This window comes from Vipera ursinii (assembly GCF_947247035.1).
Source record: "Vipera ursinii genome assembly, chromosome: 1".
Taxonomy (NCBI): domain Eukaryota; kingdom Metazoa; phylum Chordata; class Lepidosauria; order Squamata; family Viperidae; genus Vipera; species Vipera ursinii.
Window position 1 is genome coordinate 319,805,046 of NC_139512.1, and position 25,046 is coordinate 319,830,091.

General features: G+C 39.3%; 1 protein-coding gene across 1 annotated transcript in view; it reads left to right on the top strand.

The window, feature by feature from the left end:
• Positions 1-3,613: 3,613 nt before the first annotated feature.
• The window catches only part of SLC8A1 (solute carrier family 8 member A1), a gene marked incomplete at its 3' end in the record, with an annotated part of 276,693 nt that continues 255,260 nt past the window's right edge, over positions 3,614-25,046 (top strand). The window contains exon 1 of the mRNA XM_083379245.1: positions 3,614-3,749. The remainder of the gene's footprint in view (positions 3,750-25,046) is intronic.

A 25,046-nucleotide genomic window follows, 5' to 3' on the forward strand; every position in this document is an offset into this window, starting at 1 on the left:
GAGAAAGGCTGAGTCTACCCCTCAGCTACTTCATGCTTCCCATAAGTTCTTTCATTTCTTCCCACCACCTGAATAGTTTTTTTGTGTGTTTTTGTTTTTTTTCCAATGAAACACACATTGAGAATGCAGGGAGCTAATCCATAGACGGAGGGGGAAATAGATTTTCCTTATAGAGTTGCTTCTTTACTCTGAAAGCAGTAATTTCATTCCTTCATGAATGAATGGAGAGTGGAAATTTGAGAAAGAACCAATTCGACATATACTTGGATATCAGATTTTTTTAAAAATAAAAAAAAATGTTTCCCCACATTGTTTCTCTACCAAGAAGCAGGACACATGAAAGAACTGAAATTGCTTAACATTTGTTTGTTTTCCTGCAGGATAATAAATGATTACTTCTCACTGGGCCCTCAGTGAGGACCATGCAGAAGTGAAATGTTGAGCTGCAGAATTTATTGCTGATGTCAACTGCGATTTTTTGAGAAGACATGTGAAAGGAACCTTAGGTTAACAAAATATACTAGGCCGAACTGCAGTTTAGGACTTTGAAAGATGAATAATCTCTCAAAGATGAATAAACCAAAGAACCGTGGTGACACAGTAGGAGAATACAGTATTGCAAGCTAACTCTGCATTCCAGTGCCAGGAGTTCAATCCGGATCGGTCCAAAGTTGACTCAGCCTTCCATCCTTCCGAGGTCAGTAAAATGAGGACCCAGACTGCTGGGGGCAATATGCTGACATAGGTAAACCAGTCAGAGAGTGCTGTAAAGCACTGTGGAGCGATATACAAATCTAAGTGCTATTGCTATAATGTCTGAGCTAAGGAAACCATCAGCTGTTATAAGAGTTTTCATAAAGCTAGCATATATTGAGTCAAATTCTTGGACTATTTAGTCTCTGATCCTCAGTTCATTGTTCATCAGCATCATGCGTCTTCTCACACCTCCCATGTTGTATGTGTTCTCAGTCTCTTCTTGTTTCTTTTTCATTTTAAAGCTTAATTAAGTTCTTCTAAATTAGCCAGCTGAATGCAGAATAGTGAAGCATTAATATCCCAAGTCATCTTCATTTCAAGAAAACCTCTGGGCTCCAGATGGGCCTCAACACATTCTCTGAAGAGGAAAATGGTGGATATGCACACTCCTGAACTTGTTCTAAATCAGGGGTCTTCAAACTTGGCCCTTTTATGACTTGTGGACTTCAACTCCCAGAATTCCTCAACCAGCATGCCTGGCTGAGGAATTCTGGGAGTTGAAGTCCACAAGTCATAAAAGGGCCAAATTTGAAGACCCCTGTTCTAAATTTTGTCACTCAGAAAAATTGTTCCATGGGTGGAAAAAAAGGATGTACTGGCAATGCTATGAAGTATCATGCAAACCAACAGTAGGTAATAAAGGAATATCTAGGGATGTCATATCTTCTTTCTCTTTCTGCATTGTATCAGGGTATTGGGGAGAAGTGCATTTCTGGTTTTGTTGCCTGCCAATTTTTAAATTTTCAAGCATGTTTTGTGAGCAAATATTTCTTTTTCCTTTCTCTGAAACTGATAGATTGTTGAAACATATTGTGGTGTATCTTAAACTCACTTGTGCTTTTCCTTTTCTGTGATCCTCATCAATTTCCCTTTCATGTAAGTATGGGCAAAAAATTAGCATGATAAAAAACAAAACTCTTGTGGTTTGGAGTCTACTCTGCTCTGTACTTGATTCTTAAAAATATCTCCCCAGTTTGCCTTCAGGAAAATAGATGTTCATGATACTATGATACCTAATGTGGCTGCCATTTGATGAAGAGGCAAAGAATTATTTCCCTTCAGCAGCTATTTTTTTATAAAAAAAAACCAACACACACACAGACACTTTCTCAACTTCCAGATGGTCCCATTACTAAAAATAGGAGGTAATCCTGCTCTGCTCCAACATCTACAAACAGAAAGTATCTGGAGGCTGAGGAAGACTTTTTTTTTCATTATTATGTCTGATCCTGAATCAGGAATTCAATATACCATTAGGTGTACTACTGAACTAGGGGCTTTTCCCATAGACACCATGCTTTAACTTGTAAAGAGTTATAAGGAGGTCAGGGGTAGACTCTTAGACACTAGCAATTCTTAGATTCCTAAGAAAATCAGGCGTTCGGAGATATAGCCTAAACTTGTCTGAGAAATATTGTCTATGGTACTAAACTGATAGACAGAGATTTATTGTGTATTACACACAGATGTTCACATACACAGAAAGGCATATATATATACAATTTGAGACATATACAGTAGAACTAGTTGGTCCAGTGGTTGAGGCACCAATCTAGAAACTGGGTGACTGTGTGCTTTAGGCATGAAAGCCAACAGGGTGACTTTAGTCCAGTCCAACCCATCTCACAGGATTATTGTGGGGAAAATCGGAGGAAGAAGCATTACTGTAGATATGTTCACCATTTTGAGTTATTTATAAAAATTAAAGGTGGGGGAAAAATAAATGAATAATTTGGATTCATTAGTTAACAAGTACAACACTGTAGGAGGAGAGCTTCAGTCTTTACTACTAAAAATCAGGAAGTTGGTAGCACCTTTTCTCATTAATCATTTTTTCTAAAAAAAAAAACTTTTTTTGTCAGAAAAAAATGCTACCAAATTCTTTTGATGTACATCCTGCATGTAGACTCCTGTCTTTGTCTTCATATATGTGTACCATAAGTATTATATCGCAGTTAGCTCCAATTAGCTCAGAATTCTACTCCCTTTTTTCATGTTGTCTATTGATTTTCCCTTTTCCTTATTGTATCACGTTTTTCTTTTTGGTGTTTGCATCATGACATAACTTTGGTATCAGGATTTGGGGGAACCCCAAAGGAAGGACTTGAACACATATTCTGTCTATGGCAATTCAAGCCCTGTAGTAATAGCACCAGTGTTTAATAAGCCATTTTGTTACTAATTTGGGAAATGTCTTCTTGGAGAAGTGTGGGAGCTGCCACACTTCTCTGTTGCACTTCTTTCCCTCTCAGAAAAAAATGTGACTCTTAACCTTTTTTCATTTACAGACCAGATGAATATTGTCTTGAAACCCTTCCAGATGACTTCACAAACAAACCCTTGACCTCTAAAGAGAGTAGAAAGGTATTCTTAGAAATAAACTGCTGGGAATTTTATAGAGGGGTGGTGGTGGTTACAAATCTGTTTTTCCCCTCATATATTTAGTGGGTCTTGATGATTACTGTGCAAATATTTTGAAAAGAAGCAGCCAAACAAACGAGAGATACACAAGAGGCCGAAACCATTTTAAGTTCCCCGTAAGACCAAGCATCAATTTTTCATAGTTGCATAGACTAATCTCAAAGGATTTGTTTTCAGCAAGCCATGAAAAGAAATATATTGCTTTCCAGCTTATTTGAAAAAAAGAAAAGAGAAAGAAAAAGCTTTGTGGCATAGACCAAAGGGTGTATAAGTGGCCAGCGAAAGCGTGGAAGCTTTTCTTCTTTTTTTAAAACCATTTACGTGTTGGATGAAGCTGAAAGCTGCCAGATAGCTTCTTTTCAACAGCTTAGAGTTACTGTTGGGAACAGATCCATGTATGGAAGCAAAAGCAGAAAAGCAGAGATAAGCCGCTATCCAGCTATGCAAACCATGTTTCAAGACACTTAAAGGACAAGCGTGCAAACTCTTTTCTTTCTGGTAAATTTAGAGAAGTGAACACATGAGGCTTTTGTTCCATTGAACCTACGCAGAACTACTGAGTCTTGACAGTGGTAAGTGAGGAGAAAAAAACAACTCATTTATGTTGCTTTCTGTAAATGTCTAGATTTTAGTAAAACAATATCCTTAGAAGCAGTATTTACACTTGAGGCTTTCAAATGCTTCATAAGAGAAAGCATTTAGTTGATGGCTCCCCAAGAGGCAGAGAAACTTTTGGGGGGGGGATCTCTGTTGAAATTTGTGAACTGGCTATTTCTGATTCATTGCATTGGGAATAAGGTAGAAAGCCACTGTGTTATTATTTTTTTATATGTAAGCACAAATGCAAGAATCTTGTAAAAGCATCTTTGCTTTAATTTGAACCCACTATGTAGTTGAACACTAAATATATTGAGCAAAAGAGTGTGTAGGATGCACTTTTCATTTTCATCAGCAACTCTGTGTCTTTTGGCAGACGAGGCTTTTCTGATGCATATCAGAGCATTCATTACATCCTGTTTCAAAACACTGTCAGACTGCTCTCAGGAGCATTATAGTGTTGTGAACAAGTCAATTGCTTTAAAACTACTGCACACATCCAATGCTCCTCTATGTCTATGGGAAGACTTCAGGAATGCCAGTACTGCTGTAGGGAAATTTCTCCATGACATGCTGTATTTTATATTCTATGTAACAATATATTTTTTTTAAAGTTTCTATCTCTAAGAAAGACTATCATTCCTAGTATCGGATTATCATTATCATTATTTCACAGAAAACTTGTCTTTTAAAACTTTATGTATATTAAGGAGCGTGTGCGTGTGTTTGTGTGTTGTGAGAGAGAGAGAATGAACTTGAAAGTCATCTTTTAATTTTCAAAAAAGTTAAGTTAGGGAGTTCTGGTTCTTCATAATTTTAGATGTGGGCGCATGAAATGCTGATGGGAGATTAGAATAGCTGTTCTCATTTAGTTATTAGTACTAAGGTGAGGAGGTAGTCAGAGCTGTGATAAAGGGGAACTTTCCTCTTTATCCTTTCTACAAAAATAAGGTATTGACCCTGAGATGCTCCCCAAGGTTCTGTTTCAATTTTGAATTCTTTGTTGGGTAAATTTTAGGGCACTGAAATCTGATTTAATCATACTATGAGTCCCTGTATTTATAACAATTAGTCTTACATTAATCACCATTGATTTCAGCAGAGATTCTCACTGTCTAGCTCTAACTCTAATAACCCAAATATTTACATTTTCTATGTCCTAAAATTCTTTCTTTATTCTGCCAATATTCAAAATATAATTATGCAAAGGAAAAATGTATTTTATAAAGCTTACTTATCTTCCTACTTAATAAGATGCAAAAATTTCTGGATCTTTCTTTTTAATAAGATAATGCTGTGCTAATGCATGAGGAAGCTGTGTAATCCTGAAAGAGAATTACATTGCCTCTTGATTCAGTACATTGGAATCAGTTTGTGGAGCAAAGTAACTGTTTAACTTAAAAAATGTATTATTTGCATATTTTAAAATGTATTTTCTTATAATTACTTAGAAGGACTTTGCATGACATATTTTCCTTAATGTTTAACATATTTAGATTAGTTCCGAGAAGCTGAGGCTCTGATAGGTAAATTTAAAATATTTCTTCTAAATGACCTCATAAAATAATCTTGAAAGAATCTAGTACTGTACATCTAGATACAGGAAAATTCACAAACATAACTAAGTTAAAACTAATAATTTTAATTCTATTATTTTGAACTGATATTATTAATTTAATAAACAAGAACATTTAGTTTAGTTTAGTTTAGTTTTATTTGATTTCTATACCGCCCTTCTCCCTAGGGACTCAGGGCGGTTCACAGGGCATATATAAATAACGATACAAAAGTTAAAAGGAAATTAAAGCAGTGCCCAGTTAAAAAACAACAATAATAAAGTGCTAAAAATCAATTTAAAAACCCATATTCCCCCATCAGGCCAGACCAGCTAATTCAAATAAGTGGGTCTTCAGCCCGCGGCGGAAGGATCGGAGGTCTGATGCCGTCCGGAGCTCAACCGGCAGTTGGTTCCATAATGCCGGAGCACCCACAGAGAAGGCCCTCCCCCTGGGGGCCACCAGTCGACATTCTCTGACCGGAGGCACCCTGAGGAGGCCCTCTCTGTGGGCACGTACTGGGCAGAGGGAAGTTGACGCCGGCAGCAGGTGGTCCCCGAGGTAACCCGGACCCATGCCATGTAAGGACTTAAAGATCATAACCAGGACCTTTGGATATAGAGCAAAAATGCTCTAAGAACAACTATTGCTCCTTATAGGAATGGTCTCAATACATGATTTTTGGTTATCTACATTAGCAACTTACACTGTTCTGCAGCCATCATTGTGGTGATATTTCATAATGCAAACAAACTTTGAATTGGCTCAACAATGCTTAGATAATGCTATAAAAAAGTAGCCCCTCTTGTTAACATTTTCCAAAAGAGCCCTATACTGTGCATTTATTGGCTCCAAGCTGCCACCATTTTACGACACCCCTGGAATTCCCCACTCAGAGTAGCCATTAGCTATGGTAGTTGAACATTTTGGAAGCTTTGCCCCTAACACAGTGGAAAGCAAAAGTAAGAAGAGCATCTGGCTTGTTTTAGGTGGTACTTACAAGCTCTCAGTGGGTTTTGTTTGCTATCTCCCCTAATTAGAACTAATCTACCAGCCTACCTCAATGATGCATTTTCAAAAGGCAACTGGACTGTTGTTTTTTTTCTTGAGGAAAAATCCAGTTGCCTTTTGAAAAAACACCTTTGAGACCATTATGACTTGGATGACTGAGAATCTCCACAGACATTCACCTATCTCAGTTTCTCTAAATGTTTCCCTGTCATTCAAAATTTACAGAAGAAATGATGATTACAGTTGGCAATATATATAACAAAGTGGCTGTCTTTACACTATCATACTTGAAAAGACAAGATGTTGATAACATACCTCGGAAGGATGGAAGACTGAGTCAACCTTAAGCCTGGTGGGATGCGAACCTGCACTAATTGCAGGCAGCTGGTGTTACTTAAGGAGGCATTAGCCCACTGCTCCACCAAGGCTCTATCAGGGCAGTATCATCAGACTAGTGCATGAAACCATGTTCATCTTCTTCCAATCCTGCTCCCTTAACATATATTCATCAAATATGTTGGATAAATAAGGGAAAATATAAAATCTTGTATCAATCCTTTGCCAACATGGAACCACTCTATTTCACCATGTTCTGTTTGTATGTCCTATATCAGGGGTGTCAAACTCAATTTCATTGAGGGCCACATCAGCATTGCGGTTGCCCTCAGGGAGCCGGGTGGGTGTGGCCTGGGTGGGCATGGCCTACTGGGTGGGCATGGCTAAAGTGCATATGGCCTACTGGGTGGGCATGGCCAGCTCTACATCATTCACATCAAGGGTGCCTATGAGGGCCTGGACAGGAGTGGGACAGATCTGAGGGTCTCTGGCAGGAGGAGGGTCTCTGGGCCAGGGCCAAGGCAGTGAGGGCCGTTCCCTCACTGTTTCCAGGATGGCTTCGCGGGCCACATGAAACCACTTCACAGGCCGGATCTGGCCCCCAGGCCTTGTGTTTGACATGTCTGTCCTATATAGTAGTTTATCATGGAGATAATGAGGTGTTCTAGGATTCCCATTTTTCTGAGCACTTTTTGCTGTTTGATGCGATCAACACATTTGAAGACCTTTCTATTATGAATGAAGCACAAAAATGTGAAACCTTTTAATTTAGTTATATAACTAGTATGTTTATCAAAGAAAAGAGAGCTTTCTGAAATGTATAGCATTCATGCAGGACTTCAGAAACTGGATGAAACATTTTCATTATATTTAACAGTCACCCTTTCAAATGACGTTAGGTCAAATATTTCTTCAATTTCCATACATCCATTTCCCACCCCCCTAGATATCTCGGAAGAATATTCTAGCTTTCAGGAGACGGTAACTTCATAAAATGATTATCTTATCTTAAATATATACACTGTATGGAATCTGCCTTCCTATAAACATTCTAATGAAACTTTAAATGACATGCAAGTTCTCCAACAGCATTCCCACTATAGGACCAGATGTGCTTTGGAACACTAGCATACATCTTGCTTTTGTGAAGGATGAAGAGTCTGTAGATTCCAGATGTTTTTAGATTTCAGTAATCTCTCCAGAAGTTAACTGTGCCTATAATGGACATTTCAGGTTCCACAGTTGTCCCTAGTTATAGATAGGTGGCACGCAGAGCCCTCTCTGTGGGCATGAGCGCCGTTGCCCCAGTCCTAGGCCTTCAGCTGGGTTTTATAAAACCTTTTTGCTTTAGGCCTCCGCTGCCATGTGCAAAAAAAAAGTTTCAATCAATCAATCAATTTCAACTTCTTGCAGGAAAAAAAAGATCTCACAAGGTTGGAATTGATTGGTTGAACTTTTTAGTCCCATCCAGTCTGCTGTTACCACCACAGCCACACCCACTCAGTGGGGCATACGCACCCAATGGCCACATCCACCCAATGGGGCATACGCACCCAATGGCCACATCCACCCAATGGGCAACACCCACCCAATGGGCCATACCCACCAGATACCCAATGATACATAAGTGGGTTTTGGGTTGCAGTTTGGGCACTCAGTCTCTAAAAGGTTCACCATCACTGTGTTAGAGCTTGCTTGTCAGATTCCAAAATATACATATATTTCCTGTTTTGTTTTAGTAAAAGGAAAGGAGGGTGGATTATATACCTTTAAGTCCTTAGGATATTTAATTTTGTATTTCCATGTATTACACACCTAATGTAGTTTACAATTTATCTTTGATGTGCTCAAAAGCCCTGCTTGATTTCTTCCAACAACTCTGATAAGCTGCCATTATTTATTAAAAGACTTTGCATATCTTTCTGTGCAACCATTAGCTACACCATCTTATCATGTCATTGGCTTGTGACTTCCCTCTCCAAAAAGAAGACAAACCAACCTCATGAGATGCTGACAAACAATGGACAAAATTTTAAACAAGTGCCAGATGCTTTCAAAATTTACAGAGCTGTTCAAAGGAACCAGTGAATTTAGAGCAAGTTCATGACAAGCCTTAAATCATGTTGAGCATGCAAGGTGAATGTGACAATGAGTTCCTGATTCATCTATGATGTGGCTATATACCAGAATTCAACATTATCACTTTGTGATATATTGAGTCAATTGTATTTCTCTCTGGGGTCATGCCAAAGTGATGTAACCTGCATTTTGGTCTCCCGTTTATTGTGATTCAGCGTTAGCCTGTGATTCCGGCAGCTGAGTCGGACGATTCTGAAGAGGAGGAGGAGGGGTTTGGAGAGCCTTTGGTGTCAGAGGAAGGGTCTGATGCACAGCAGGACTCTCAGCCTGGCCCCTCCCATCTTGTTCAGACTCAACCATGTGAGCATGAGGGATTGGAAGAAGACGATCCACAGCTGGCTCTGTTCAGGGACGCTAGGAGTAGGAGGCAATCTAGCAGAGCAGAAAAGCAGAAGGCAATGAGGCAACTTGGGAGAAGGCAATGAGAAGCCACACCTTGGGACTGCTGATAAAAGGGGAAGGTGTGGGAGGTGCTGGTTGCTGAAGGCAACCGTTTGAAGATCTTCTGCTAGAGTCCTGGTCTGTTATTCTTGTTTAACTCTTGTTTAACCTTTTGGTTTAAGTCTTGTTTGAACTTTTCGTTTCACTTTTGTTTGAACTCTTTGGAAATAAATTTGGTTGGGTTGTTTCCAGACTGTTGATTATAAAAATGGGTTGTCCCTGACATTCAAACAGGGCCAGTAGGCTGGAACAGAACACCGTTAAAAAATTTTATGTTTTGGGCCAAGGACAGGCTGCCATAGATCACAAGAGGACACTGCTCTTTATGAATATGCTATGCTGCAGGACCCTTAAAGATAATTTTTGCCAGCTGATAGGTAGGTCTGAGAAGATTCGCTATACTTTTCTCCCCTTAATTACATCAGTATATTATAAATTCAAAAAAGAAAGTGTAAAATTATTTCCTTCCTTTAAAGAATGTACAGCTTTGGAAGGATTGTGTAGCATATTTAAGGGTGATATTTTCCCATTCCTAAATACTATAGTATTTGGAGGAGGAAAGCCTGTTTGTGTGACGGCTTGTTAATAATACTTCATTTTCTTCTAATGTTAAATGTTATTTTTGCAAAAGAAAGTACAGAAACTAAAAGTTAATATTAAAAGAGTTCGAAAGTATTCAAGAATAAAAAACAATAAAAAAATTCAAAGGGAATTATAAATGTGTAATCTTCAGCTGAAATAAAAACATTTTAAATATTCACACTAGATTACATCCAAAACATATGTACTCATATAAATAACAGCAATCTAGTGGAAAATACATTATTATTAATCTTTTTATCTATTTGTTAGCTGTGCTAACAACTGTGCAAGACTGAGGGAATGATTGCTCCAAAGTCATTCCGTGAATTTAACAAAGAGGGATATATTCCAATATATCCAAGTCCAACACTTTAACCATTATCTCACAGTTGCTTTCCATTATCTTCATTATCAATTATTAATGACTTGTTGAAATAAGCTTTAATCTTTTTTTACTTTACAAAGAATTCTACTGAGAATGATATTTATCAAATTCAGAACCCAATTTGACTTCCCAGACTATGTTGAGACCTTCAAGGCAAACTGTCACAGTGGTTTAAAAGATCGATATTATGTTGATGAAATTATTTTCCATTAAATAGAGATACACCATTAAGATATACACGATTCTTCGAATGTTATTAACACTTTTGACTGATGTTTGATAAGATTGTTGATAGAAATCAGAAATTGTTCTATAACGCTTCCTAATTCCTTGTCCTCTGCTTCCTACATTTGACAAGTTGTCCACTTCTACTGAAGTGGAGCTGAGCTGTAAAAGAGAAATCTCAAATTCCTTAATTAAAGCCTGCTTGCCAGCCAGCATTCCAAAAAGAACAGCATGTGAACGAGGCTCTGTAGTGAGTAAATGTAGATTTAGAAGATATACTTGGCATTCCAGAATAAAGGCATTGTGTCTGATGTTTTGCTTTTTGTTTTGCATCCTGCTGAGTAATATTGTCAGGTCCTTGGCAGAACAAATTCTTCATTTTGTTAGCTTTCCTTAGATATAGTAAAAGCTTTGAAAGTAAGGTTAGTTACATGTTTCTTAATATATTCATCTATTGCCATTTTTAATCTACAGTATCTTATATTGAAGTGGATATAAATCTTTGATGTGTATTTGTATATCTGTGAGCAAGCACATATACAGGCCAGAGAAGCAAATTATTTTTTTCAGTATTAATTATGCTTTGGAGTAAAATTATGCTAGTAGTCAATCATGATTATACTTATATATTACTTCCAAGCTAAGAAAAGCAATGTGTTCTGAATCACAAGTGTTGAGAAACATGGCTAGTACAGCTATGTTTGTGAGCTTCTTTAGGTCATGTTTGTTTCCAGAAACAACGGATGAGCAGGCATGTCAAACTTGAGGCATCACGTGATGTTGGGCAACGTATCGCGACTTTTTCCCCATTGCCGGCAATGGGGGTGGTGGTTTCAGCATGATGGATCCGGCCCGCGGGCTGGCAATTTGACATGCCTGAAATTGAGGGATAAATCCTTAAGAGTATTCAGTCTGATCCAGCAGGGCTATAAATTGTTATAGGTTTATGCGGACCTTATGCAGATCCCTCCAACTCTGTGCCTTTTGTTCTTAATCTGCTTGAGGTTCTTGAATTCACACCACTGGTGCACTACCCACACTTACTTTACAAAAAATGGTCACCTCCTTTTACTAGATTCCTTCCTTCCTTCCTTCCTTCCTTCCTTCCTTCCTTCCTTCCTTCCTTCCTTCCTTCCTTCCTTCCTTCCTTCCTTCCTTCCTTCCTTGAATACACAGTGAATTTACTTCCAAAGCACTTCCCAATCAGTTCAACTTCCAGCTAGACAGAGCGGTGAGTTTTTGTCTGAAGAGGGAGAAAATCTTTGATTTAAAGATTTGCCTCTGCTTAACTGTACCTAAATATGCAATCTGGAAAGATCAAGATTCAAACTTGGGTCTGACAGCTCCCTTTCCTTGAGAGACACTGCGCTATACCCCTGAAATTTCCTCAGCCTTTAAAAGGAGAAAATGAGTCACATCCTCTATAGTGGAGGAAATTCAACTCCAAACAAAGCAAGACTGAAGTGGAGGGTGCAGCAGTGGGTGCTGCTATTCCTGTTTTGTTCACAGACTCTGGCAGTGAAAGAGGCAGAGCAGGAGAAACAAAGTTGGCATAAATTGCTACCAAACTATAACTAAGGCATCACTAGAGAAGCTTTGATCAGTCCTCCTATAGGGTGTCACAGAAACCTCACACCTCTGCTACAGTTTTCCTCCAGCTAGAGCAGACATGTCAAACACAAGGCCCGGGGGCCAGATCCGGCCCGCGAAGTGGTTTCATGTGGCCCGCGAAGCCATCCTGGAAACAGGGAACGGCCCCTTCTGCCTTGGCCCTGGCCCAGAGACCCTCCTGCCAGAGACCCTCAGATCTGTCCCACTCCTGCCCAGGCCCTCATAGGCACCCTTGATGCGAACGATGTAGAGCTGGCCACGCCCACCCAGTAGGCCATACGCACTCTAGCCACGCCCACCCAGTAGGCCACGCCCACCCTGGCCACACCCACCCGGCCCCCTGAGGGCAACCGCAATGCGGATGCGGCCCTCAATGAAATTGAGTTTGACACCTCTGAGCTAGAGGGTATAAGGTATGTGTCCTTCTTGTGAAGAAAAAAGATGGGGAGAAAGTTTCCCCCTTGGTCTTCCCTAACCTGGCACTCAGAAGCAGCCCTGCTACTCCTATCTCTGTCTGGCATTATCCTTCATACTATGTGAAAAAGTATCCTGGAATTTTCTGGAACAGGTTTTTCTGGTGGGATGACTTTGCCAAACTTGTAATTGTCCTGGACAGTCCACATGTATGATTAAATACCCACACACATTCATCTGCAAACCTTATTTAATCTTAGGATGGGTGTTGAACTCCATGGTTATTTTGCACATAATAGGCTTTACAAGTACTGTATGCCTAAAATGTTTAAATCTCAGCTGTTGACAACTTCTGACAGACTTTGTAGGAAAGAAAGACTTGGAAGTTAAGCAAGGAGAGATTTGAAGTGGAAGTCAGCACAGAGTACCAGAGCTATAAGCTATCAATATTTCTCAACCTTAGCAACTTTAAGATATGTGGACTTCAGTTCTGGGAGTTGAAGATCACATATCTTAAAGTTGCCAAGATTGTGAAACACTGTATTAACTAAGAAAGCCAGCTTGGTATAGTGGTTAAAGCATCAGGCTAGATACAGGGAGACTGTGAATTCTAACCCTACATTAGGCACAAGGCCAGCTGGATGACTTTGGGCCAGTTAACTCTCAATCCTAGGAAGCAGGCAACTATTTTTGAAATCTTGCCAAGAAAACTGCAGGGATTAGTCAAGGCAATTGCTAGGACTCAATATTGACTCAAAGGCACACACACCAATAAGCTAATCTGGAAAATCAAAATATATTCTCAAAATATATTTTGCAGGGAGTTGGACTAGATGACCTCCAACGTCCCTTCCAACTTATTATTATTATTATTATTATTATTATTATTATTATTATTATTATTATTATTATTATTATTATTATTAATGGCAAGCCACTTTTGTATAGCTTTTAAGAAAAAAAAATGTGACTGGATGGTTTTATCTTTAAGCTCCCCCCAGCCCCTCCCAAAAAGAGTATACATCTAATTGCAGAAAAGAAAGCTGTGAGAATGGCAAGGAAAAAGAAATATTAGTCCAAAGTTGCTTTTTTAGGAGGCAACTGAACTTTGTTTTTCTTTGAAGACATTTCACTTCTCATCCAATAAGCTTCTTCAGCTTTGAATGGATGGTGGGGAATGAAAAGATTTATATTCCTTGCAGACAGCTGGTCAGTTGCATTCTTTTAGAGCAGGGGGGTCAAACTCACAACCTGCGGGCCGGACTGGAAACCACGCCCACCCCATTGCCAGCAATGGTGAAAAAGTTCCGATACATTGCGCGACGTCACGTGACATCGCGAGTTTGACATGTCTGTTTTAGAGAGTCATTGAGGGCATTTGGAGGTTTACCTGTGTCCTCAGGGTCACCTGAGTGGTGCAAATGTGTGTGGAGACTTTTTGGCTGCAGAATGTTTTTTGCCCTGTGTCCCTTTACTGTTGAAGACAGGTGCAGGCTGTTGCGGATGAGGTTGTGTTGTCTGCATCTCAAACTGAAGCACAAATGGTTCCTGTAGTCTGCAATGTTTTCTGGAAATCCTTTCATACTCCTGCACCATTTGAAGGGTGTTCATCCCAAAGTACATAGCTAAATGTCTATGGAGATTCTCAGTCATCCAGGTCATGGTTGTCCCAAAGGTGCTTTTTCAGGAGGCAATTGGACTTCCTTGTTTTTCTTTGAAGACATTTTTCTTCCCATCCAAGAAGCTTCTTCAGCTCTGACTGGATGGTGGGGAAATTCGCAGAATGGCCTCAATGACTCTGTAAAAAATACAAATGACCAGCTGTCTGCAAGGAATATAAATCCTTCAATTCTCCACCATCCAGTCAGGGCTGAAGAGGCTTCTTGGATGAGAAGCAAAACATCTTAAAAGAAAACCAAAAAAATCCAGTTGCCTCCTGAAAAAGCACTTTTGGAGCAGCGATGACATGGATGACTGAGAATCTCCATAGGCAAAGAAATCTTAGGTTTCTCTGATCTCATGTGAACAAAATCCCTCCAACTCTGTGCCTTTTTTTCTTACTGTACTTTAGGTTATTGAATTCACACTACTGGTGCACTACCCACACTTATTTTAAACCAGGGGTGTCAAACTGCTGGCCCGCGGGCCGGATGTGTCATGTCGAAACTGTGCACACTCCATTGCCAGCAATGGAAAAAAAGTCACGATACATCGCGACATGTCACGTGACATTGCGAGTTTGGCACTCCTGCTTTAAACACATACAAACCTTTAGTTTAACATTGTGTCTATGGAATGTCATGAATAAATAGAATGGATTTCACTTCTTCCCTCAACTATCCTAGAATTTTTAAAAAGTTTTGTTCAAATCAAATGCATCTTTAATTTGATTTAAAAATGGTTCTCCTTCATTTTCTAGTTGACATTAACAAGATATCCACATGGCTCCAAAAAGCAAAGAAAGAAACTCAGAATTGCTTTTTAATGTGAAAATGCCTCTTACTGTAAATAAACCCTGAACTGCTTTCATCTCATTCAATAGCTAAAGCACATCACATTACATGTATTTCTCACTAAGGCAAACAGTACGTAGCTAAGAGAATAACAAGCATCAGTTGGTGCCTGATGAAACTAACATCATAGAGCAGTTATCACAAATCATTTTCTCTTATCACAGCAGGCAATTACCCAACACTGAGTGGGTGGATGTTAAGGCAAGAAGCCTTATAAATGTTATTTAAACTGTTTTGAAAAACCATGTTGAATTCCTTCCCAACTCAATGCATATCCTCCCTGTTTTTATGAATTATAAGATAATAGCTGTTGCAAAGATAAGCGTTTGGGGGCTCAGCACTGTGGAAAATGGTCTGATGAGCACATGTATCATTTCCTGTATGCCTATGTTGTTACATACTTCCCACATTCTTGAGTGGTGAGATCGGCTAAGGACAATATTACCAAGATTTTGCTTCCTTGGAAAGTCAGTGCATAGGAGATTTGCGACACTTCTATCATATTTGGCTTACTTACAAATATTGAAAGAACATAAGTGGGAACAAGCAGCAGTATGCCTGGCTTTAACAGAGGTTCTAGAAGGCCTAGCCTTGAATATTATAGTTAATCACCACATTCTCAATTTCTATGATTCTCAGTTTCCAACTACTGTTTTTCCTTATAAACCTGTATTGATCTGCTTTTTTTTTCTTATGGTGCCAAAAATGTATTTGTTTTAAAAACTTACATAAGCACTTATGTACCATAAGTCCAAGTAGCTCACAGAACAACAATGAAACCATAAAAATCAAAAGGGAAACTCCTGGGACTTCAAGCCAATACTTTTGGTTTTCATTATATCCACATTCAACTGTATTCTACCTCAGCACTGGGAGGTTGAGGCTTGTTATATCTCAGGAGGAAGGGTGTTCCGTAGGACAGAGGCTGTCACAGGGAAGGTGCACTTCCTAAACTCCCTAAAATACAGCACTGAATCGAAGGAATCTGGAGATTGCTAACCTGATCAGACCTGATGGAATGAACAGATTTCAGGGAGAGATGGTCCCAGAAATAATCTGGTTTATGGCTTTAAAGATGACAGCCAAAGTCTTGAATTTCACTAGGAAAGAAACTGAAAGCTAGTGTGACTCACACAACAGCAATGTAATTTTGGAGAACCATGGAACACCCAGAACTGCACATACTGCTGCATTCTGAGAACCAGTGTCTATTCAATTTGAATTAAAAACATTATATGATTCCCCCAAATCCCTTCCAGTTACAGCATAAGCAATATAGCAATCTTTGGTAATCAAGATACTATCTTTACTTTCCTCCAATACTCATAGCATGGTCATAGATCTCCTAATTAAATGGATATTTCATTTACACCCAGTTGTGTTCATTAAGATTCCTTCCATGTGATGTTACTTTGCTTTATTGAGAATGCTCCCTGTTCTTAAGAAAAGAGGAATGTCTGAGGCAATTAATCAAGAGTCACATCTCTTTACACCATTCTGGCCCTTCTAGGAAATTAATGTTTAAATGTGTGCATTGATGTTTTCCCCCTTAATGTATACCAAACTCTGATTTGGATGAATATATATAATGGTTGCTGGAATTGGGTATGTGTAGTTTAATGAAGAGAAGGGTGAGGGGTGACATGATAGCAGTGTTCCAATATCTCAGGGGCTGCCACAAAGAAGAGGGAGTCAAGCTATTCTCCAAAGCACCTGAAGGCAGGACAAGAAGCAATGGATGGAAACTAATCAAGGAGAGAAGCAACCTAGAACTAAGGAGAAATTTCCTGACAGTTAGAACAATTAATCGGTGGAACAACCTGCCACCAGAAGTTGTGAATGCTCCAACACTGGAAGTTTTTAAGAAGAGACCGGACAACCATTTGTCTGAAATGGTATAAGGTATCCTGCCTGAGCAGGGGGTTGGACTAGATGACCTCCAAGGTCCCTTCCAAATTATTATTATTATTATTATTATTATTATTATTATTATTATTATTATTATTATTATTATTATTCCTAAAGCCATTACTTTGCTGTTTTATTAATAATAATTCTATTAATATCTGTTAATTTTTCTATCTCAACCTTCTCAGATGCTCCCACTGAATTATTTTCAAGAAGGAGAGACTGTCTGCACAGCCCCTTCTTCTTATACTATATTCACATTTTTAGACCTTGATATTCAAGTGGTTAGGTAAAACAAATGTAGTTGAACTGGAGTATCGCATTTTTAATATGTTGATGACTTTTTAGCTACCTGCCTGTCTTTTGATGAATAGATATTAATTTACAATAAACATGCTTAATCAATAAACTGATTATCTGGACCCGTACCAATCGGGTTTCAGGCTCGGATACAGCACGGAGACGGCATTGGTCGCGCTGGTGAATGATCTCTGGCGGGCTCGGGACAGGGGTTGTTCCTCTGTCCTGGTCCTATTAGATCTCTCAGTGGCTTTACTTGTCCTATTGGAAGCAAAGGACTTGAGTGAGGGTAGTTTCCCCGCCGTCTTGAAGGAGGCGGTGGTGAGACCTCTCCTCAAGAAGCCTGCCTTGGACCCAACTGTGTTAAATAACTTTTGTCCGGTCTCCAACCTTCGCTTTCTTGCGAAGGTTGTTGAGAGCGTGGTGGCGCATCAGCTCCCTCTGTTCCTGGAGGAAGCTGATTATCTAGACCCGTACCAATCGGGCTTCAGGCCCAGGTACAGCACAGAGACAGCATTGGTCGATCTGGTGAATGATCTCTGGAGGGCTCGGGACAGGGGATATTCCTCTGTCCTAGTCCTATTAGACCTCTAAGCGGCCTTCGATACCATCGACCATGGTATCCTGCTGCGGCGTCTCAGGGGATTGGGAGTGGGAGGCATGGTTCTTCAGTGGTTCTCCTCCTATCTCCTGGGCCATTTGCAGTCGGTGTTGACGGGAGGGCAGAGATCCACCCAGAGGCCTCTCGTTTGTGGAGTTCCTCAGGGGTCGGTTCTCTCGCCCCTCCTGTTCAACATCTATATGAAGCCGCTGGGTGAGATCATTCGTGGTTTCGGGGTGGGGTATCATCAGTATGCTGATGATAACCAACTTTTTCTTTCCACCTCGAACCAACCCAGCGATGCCCTCACTGTGATGTCCCGTTGCCTGGAGGCGGTCCAGGTCTGGATGGAGAGAAACAGGCTTCGTCTCAATCCCGCCAAGACTGAGTGGCTGTGCATATCGGCATCTTGGGCTAACCAGACTATTCCACCTCTAACGATGGGGGGTGAGGTGTTACCCCCCATTGATAGGGCTCGCAACTTAGGCGTCCTCCTGGATTCATGACTCAATTTTGAAGACCATATAGGAGCCGTGACCAGGGGGGCTTTTGCCCAGGTTCACCTGGTGTGCCAGTTGCGACCCTATCTGGACCGAGATGCCCTACGCACAGTCACTCACACGCTCGTGACCTCCCATTTAGACTACTGCAATGCTCTCTACATGGGGCTGCCCTTGAGGACCACTCGGAGGCTTCAGCTGGTGCAGAATGTGGCTACGCGAGTTGTGATGGGGTTTTCCCAATACTCCCATGTAACACCTCTACTCTGCGAGCTGCATTGGCTCCCGGTTGCCCTCCGGGTGAGATTCAAGGTGCTGGTGATGACCTATAAAGCCCTAAATTGCTTGGGTCCGGGATATCTGAGGGAACACCTGCTGCCGGCATCAAGCTCCCTTCGTCCAGTGCGCTCCCACAGGGAGGGTCTTCTCAGAGTGCCACTGGTAAGAGATTGCCGGCGGACGACACCCAGGGATAGGGCCTTCTCAGTGGGTGCGCCTGCCCTTTGGAACCAGCTGCCAGTGGAGCTTAGGACTACCCCCGACCTCCGTTCATTCCGCCAGGACCTGAAGACCTGGCTCTTCGAGCTCTCTGGCCCAGGCTGAGAATTTTAATTTTAATTTTAATTTTAACTGGGGTTTTATTTGTTCAGGGACGGATATAATTTTTTTAATTGTTTTTAACTTTTGCATTTTTGTTTTTAATCACCCTGTAAACCGCCCTGAGTCCTTCGGGAAAGGGCGGTATATAAATGTAATAAAATAAAATAAAATAAATAATGCTTATTGTCCTCCATCAACCTCCCATCCCAAAGATTTTAAAGAAAATTTCATAAAACATAGAAACTTAAAGCAAAATTGCTTTCTAAACTAAAATTCATTGGTAAAAGGTAAGGAGTCCGATATTTCTTTTGTAGTCTATGTTACAGTGCTATAAAAACAAAACAATTTCCAAAAATAATCTGATTAACTATAAAACTAAATGAGCTTATCCATTGCCTAGATCAGGGGTAGGCAACCTCGGCTCTTTTATGACTCATGGACTTCAACTCCCAGAATTCCTGAGTCAGCTATGCTAGTCCAGTACTAGCTCTCCATAGCATACCTCTTTTTCAGGAAAAGATTCTCTCATAGCTTGACTTTGTTTGATGGTAGTAATTGGAAGTTTCGCTGGAACCAGTACAGTAGCTAAATTTTTTCATATGTCTACTTCATTTAGAAAAGGAATTATATCTATTTTATAATACATGAGTTTTTTCATTTTACGTGTTCCTGTTTTGGGTTTCATGTACTAAAGAACTAGGATTACAAATTGCTCTCTCTGGGTTCAATAGGACAGGTTGCCAGCCATTCCTATTTTTTTCTATATGGTGTATCCATGTCACAATGCACCAAGCCATGAATGAATCAATGTTTTTCTACAACTTTGGTAATCCCACCACATTCATTTTTTGTTGCTTAACCTTGACAATGGAGAATAAACAATATTAGTTGAGATCTACAAGTCACCTGGTCGTCTTTTGAGGCAGGGAGATAGGGAGGAAGACAGAGATGCCACTTTAGTTACTGACACTCTGACGGTGCTACTACCAAGCAGAGGTTTTTCAAGCAAGACTGGGTTTGACTTTTCTACTTTGCTGCAAAGGGTAGGATGTCAGTAGCTGTAGCTGTGACTTTTTAATCTTTGCTGATTTATGGTATGCCAGTGAAGGTTACTGACTGATTATCAGAATGCTAACAAGTATAATTAAATGTTTTATAACAGAGTGTGTCTACCATAACTGGCCTTATGCTAATTGCTTATCTCCTAGACTCAGTGTTATTCATTTATCAAATATTAATATTGCTGTGGTGCCTTTGATAGGTTTTTGTCCATTGGGGGATAGTTTTGAAGGGAGTAATCAACTTCACTGTGCTGACCATTAATTTGCACGAACTCTTTTTAGTGGACCCCAGGATTCAAACCGGGAGCCCAAGATTCATCTGTTCCTATATTTGTATATTTTAGTAGTGTTGGTACTAGAATTTGTTTAGGTATTTTCTTATTGAAAATAAAATCTCAATTATAAGTAGATTCTCTGAATTTGCTGAAAAGCTTCTGAAAAAGAACTGGAGAGATAGAGCAATATTTTTTAAAATGGAAAAAGAGTTAAATCCTACAGTTAAATTTATTTTAATTGGGGTTTTTAATTGTACAGGGTTGGTTTAATCTTTTTTAAATTGGTTTTTTAACTTTTGTATGTTGATTTTTAACTACCTGTAAACCGCCCTGAGTCCTCAGGTAAAGGGCGGTATATAAATGCAATAAATAAAATAATAATAATAATAATACAAAGTGGAGGGCAGTTTGCACATGTTTTCTTCCTATTTCCCTCCCGACTAATACAGTCTTATATCCTCCTTCAGTACCCAAAGTAAGTTCCTCCTATTCAAGAGGCCTTCTTAGAACACCATGATGAGTTTCTCTGAACTCCTGTGGGAGAAATAATCACCCCAAATTGGACAAAAGAATCTTGAGTCATTATAAAAAGTCTTTGGCATGATTCTAGGCTGTCAGATTTCCCTGTGGTGAAGTTCAGACTGCTCAAGTGTGGTATGCTGTAAAATGGGGCTTGGTGGTGGGGGTCAGGGACATGAGGTATCAAAGACCGCAGGGAGAAGAAAAATGAAGGAAATGAAAACAAAGATTACTTTATAAAGTTATCTTTCATCATCAAATGTTTTAGGTTCCATCCCAAGATAAATTAGTGTCAACGCTGCTAACATCGGATGTTCTTGCTTTGACAACAGATGGAAATGCAGCCATTTTCTCTATTGTTTTTAGAATTAGTTGCTGCTGGGAGGGGGAATGGGGATGAGAGTCCAGCTAGTCATAACAATAATAACTTTGGGCCCAGAGCTGATAGTGTTTTGGTGGGCTGGAAAGCTGGGGAGAAAGCCCACCTTCAAGCTAAATGGGGAATGTGATTTATGACTGCTTATTGGAGGAGGGAATTGCACTTTGTTACTCCGTATCCAGGGGAGAGGAATTTAGTTTCTGGTTCCAACTTTGCAGTGCCGATACTTTGTTTCTTAAATAAAAGATTCCTTAAGGTAAACAATGCCTTGAAGTTCTTTTGAAGATTTTTATTTGTTGGAACTATGACAACTAGCTTTTCCTAGGAGTCACTTGTACAGAGATGTAAGAGCCATTTTAGATTTTTTTTTTCTCCTCTACACTCCCTACATTTCTGAAAATCAGGTCTAGAATCTTGTAAGATACTTTGAAAAATGGGTGCTACCAAGAAGAGAAGTAATCAGTGAAAAATTTCCTTTTCCCTATTTTTTTTTATTCAGGCACTTCACTCATTCTGTTTACAAGGCTTATCAGTTACTCCAAGTGACTGTCACTTACATTTCCTAATTGTCTGTACCTAATTAAGAGAAAATACAAAGTGTGAAAGTAGAAATTCTGAAGATACAATTCTCATACATTGATTAACCTGTGTCTTGCGTTTTTCTTTAGGAAAGGGATAATGGGATATGAGCCATTACAAGCTGATACAAACTACAGGTAATAGCCGAGTTATGAGTATTCCCTTAGTGAACCTTCAAAGTTGAGTGATAAACACTGCAACATTCACCCTGCCTATTCCTCCTCCCCCCACCCTGCTGTTGGGTAACCATAGGCATTAGGCCTGTGGATACTCACCTTGCTAAGATCTAGAGAGTCTTCTTTTCTTGGCCTGTTTTACTGCTTCAGGCCTTCGGAGTGTTTGCAGAGAATGGAGTTTTTGCAAGCTGATCACTATGCCCCCCCCCCAGCCTTCCCCAGCCTGAGATACCGCATGTGCACTTAACAAACTGCACATTCAATTAGTGAATGCGTGGGCAAAAGTAGGGTGTGGTTGCATTCAAGGTATGCCATTCATTCCTAGGAATCCTCAAGTTACGAATGGAATGGGCAGGCTCCATTCTATTCGTAACTCGAGGACTACCTATAATTTTACTAACGCTCCTGAAGAAGAAGTCCTGGAAAGGCTTGAGTGATTGACCTGCAACCCACTTTTTGCTCTCAAAGATGAAGAAAGGGAATGAGAATTTTTAATAGCTTTTATTAAGTTACAGTAAAAAAGATAAAAAATTAATACAAGTTTAAAAAGAATAAAAAGAAAAAGTGCAGAACAGAAAAATACAAAGAAAAATATAAAAGTAAAAATAAGAATATAGTAAAGGAAAAAAATGTATAAAGTTTATAAATATATAAACTGTCCCCTTCATCACAAATATAAACAATTTTAGTAACATGACACCTTGTTTTGAAATACAACAAATGATGTCTTTTTCCCATATTCCAACTCTTTATCTACAAAAAAAAAAGCCTCATCATTCAGTCCTGGTCAGCAAAAGTCCAATAAGGGTTATGTGTGTGTGTGTGTGTGTGTGTGTGTGTGTGTGTGTGTGTGTTTGTGTGTATTCAAATTATGCTAAAATCAGTAGATTTCAGTAGATTTGTGTTTGACTTTATTTTCCTTTTCAAATCAAATTCTTTGATTGCTAAAAGTATAGCTTTTACAATGCATAATATATGAATTTCCTTTTTAAAAAATGAAGGTACTTACTCAGTCCTGGGTAACCAATTTTATGGCCACTGTTGAAGACATAACATTTGCAGTTAAGTTCGATGAGTAGTTGATGAACTAGCAAAAGCAAAATGGGATGTATCCAAATTAACTGGCTGTGGGAAAGAAAATATTCTTTTCACAATGAGCTGGTAAAATTAAAGGAAAGAAAGATCAATCTACTTTCAGTTCATGTCAGTTTCATCCTTATGGTATTGTTTCTAAATTATGTTCCACATGATTTCTTCCTTAATATCTCATTTTAAAAAAATATGGCAATTAAAATATACATGATCTATTTGAATATCATGTAAGTACACATTTGTATAGGGATGCGGTGGCTCAGTGGGTTAGGACGCTGAGCTTGTCGATCAAAAGTTCAGCAGTTTGGCGGGTCGAATCCCGAGTGCCGCATAACAGAGTGAGCACCTGTTACTCGTCCCAGCTTCTGCCAACCTAGCAGTTTGAAAGCACGTAAAAATGCAAGTAGAAAAATAGGGACCACTACGGTGGGAAGGTAACAGCGTTCCGTGCGCCTTTGGTGTCTAGGCATGCCTGCCACATGACCATGGGGACATCCTCAGACAAGCGCTGACTCTTCAGCTTTGAAATGGAGATGAGCACCGGTCCTAGAGTCGGTAACGACTAGCACGCATGTGCGGGGGAACCTTTACCTTTACCTTACACATTTGTATACATTTTCTCACAAAATGCACATGTCACATATTTTAAGGTATGGCTTTCTAATATATTTCATATTAACACTACAGTGATTTCAATTTTAACTACAACACATTACTACTAGAGAGTGCCCCTGGAAGATTCTTTTTAACTTCACAGTCTTATATTACAGGATCAAAATATGTTCTGTTCTTTCCTTTTGAATTAAGGTTCTATACTCCCAGATTCTTGGGTAATATCCAGAGAAGAGAGTGATATCAGTGTTCCTCACCTGAATCAAAAGTTGTGTAGGAATCTGCCAATACCTGAAGGCAATTATAAATTTGATGAAGATTGGAACTGAATTCTGCTAATATGAGGTGCTATGGATGGAGAAGTCTCAGGTCTGGGGATTAGGAAGGTGGACCATTTTATCTGAGTAGCACTTATAAATCACTCAAAGCTTCAGGTTCTCCTCTGTCCCATGTCATCATAAATCAAGGTTGACTGACTCTACCTTCAGTGATCTATTGCCTAATTACCTCAGGATTAGATTAGTCCAATGTGTTCTACATGGGTATATTCTTGAAAACAAACTGGAAGATGCTGCTAGTACCAAATGCAGCTGCTAAATTGCAAACTCAGGGAGCTAAATGGGATTATATTATACAAACAGGATTATATTATACTATAAAGGACTACCTATGAGCTATCAGACCTAACCAGATTGTTAATATTAACCTATATAATCAAGACCTGTTTATTTTTTGATAGACACTCTTCCCCACTACTATATTATTCATGTGCTAAGATCAGTTGGGGAGGTGCTACTTGGTTGCCTTCAGTGACTTCAATTTTCCCTCTGAAGGTTTTTAGGACTTTGCATATTCATAAATATGAGAAAAAACACTTATGATAAATAAATAAGAACCATAAATATGGAATGGCTCCCAAGGAAACTATTGCTAGCTCTCACGCTGTCATGTTTTATTTTACAGGAGTTTCTTTTATTGTTCATTTATTTCAAATGTATTATTACTATTTCAGTCATCATGACTGTATTGTTGATGGTTTTTCTTAAATTATTTTGGATTGTAGTTTATTTTCTATATCACTCTGAACTTCTTTGGGATAAACTTAATAAATAAGTAAATAAATGCTACTTTTATTTTATTTGGTTTTTACTTTTTGAGCCAAGAACTTCATTTTAGAATTCATCATGGAATCTAAAGGATAAATGTAACCTGATCCACAATCTGATTAGAACAATTTATTTTATATTGAAAATCAATGTACTCTGCAAACATGAGTGATGAGCAGATTTTTCCCCCCACATGAAATAGTTTAATGTAATATGTAAATAGAATAATGTATACTAGTACGAGCAAAACCTATCATTCTTCAGCAGATATTCCAGATAGAATGTTTCTCTTCTGGCCCATGCTGATCTGGATCTAAAGTGATCCACTGGTTTTTCAGAACTTAATCCTCT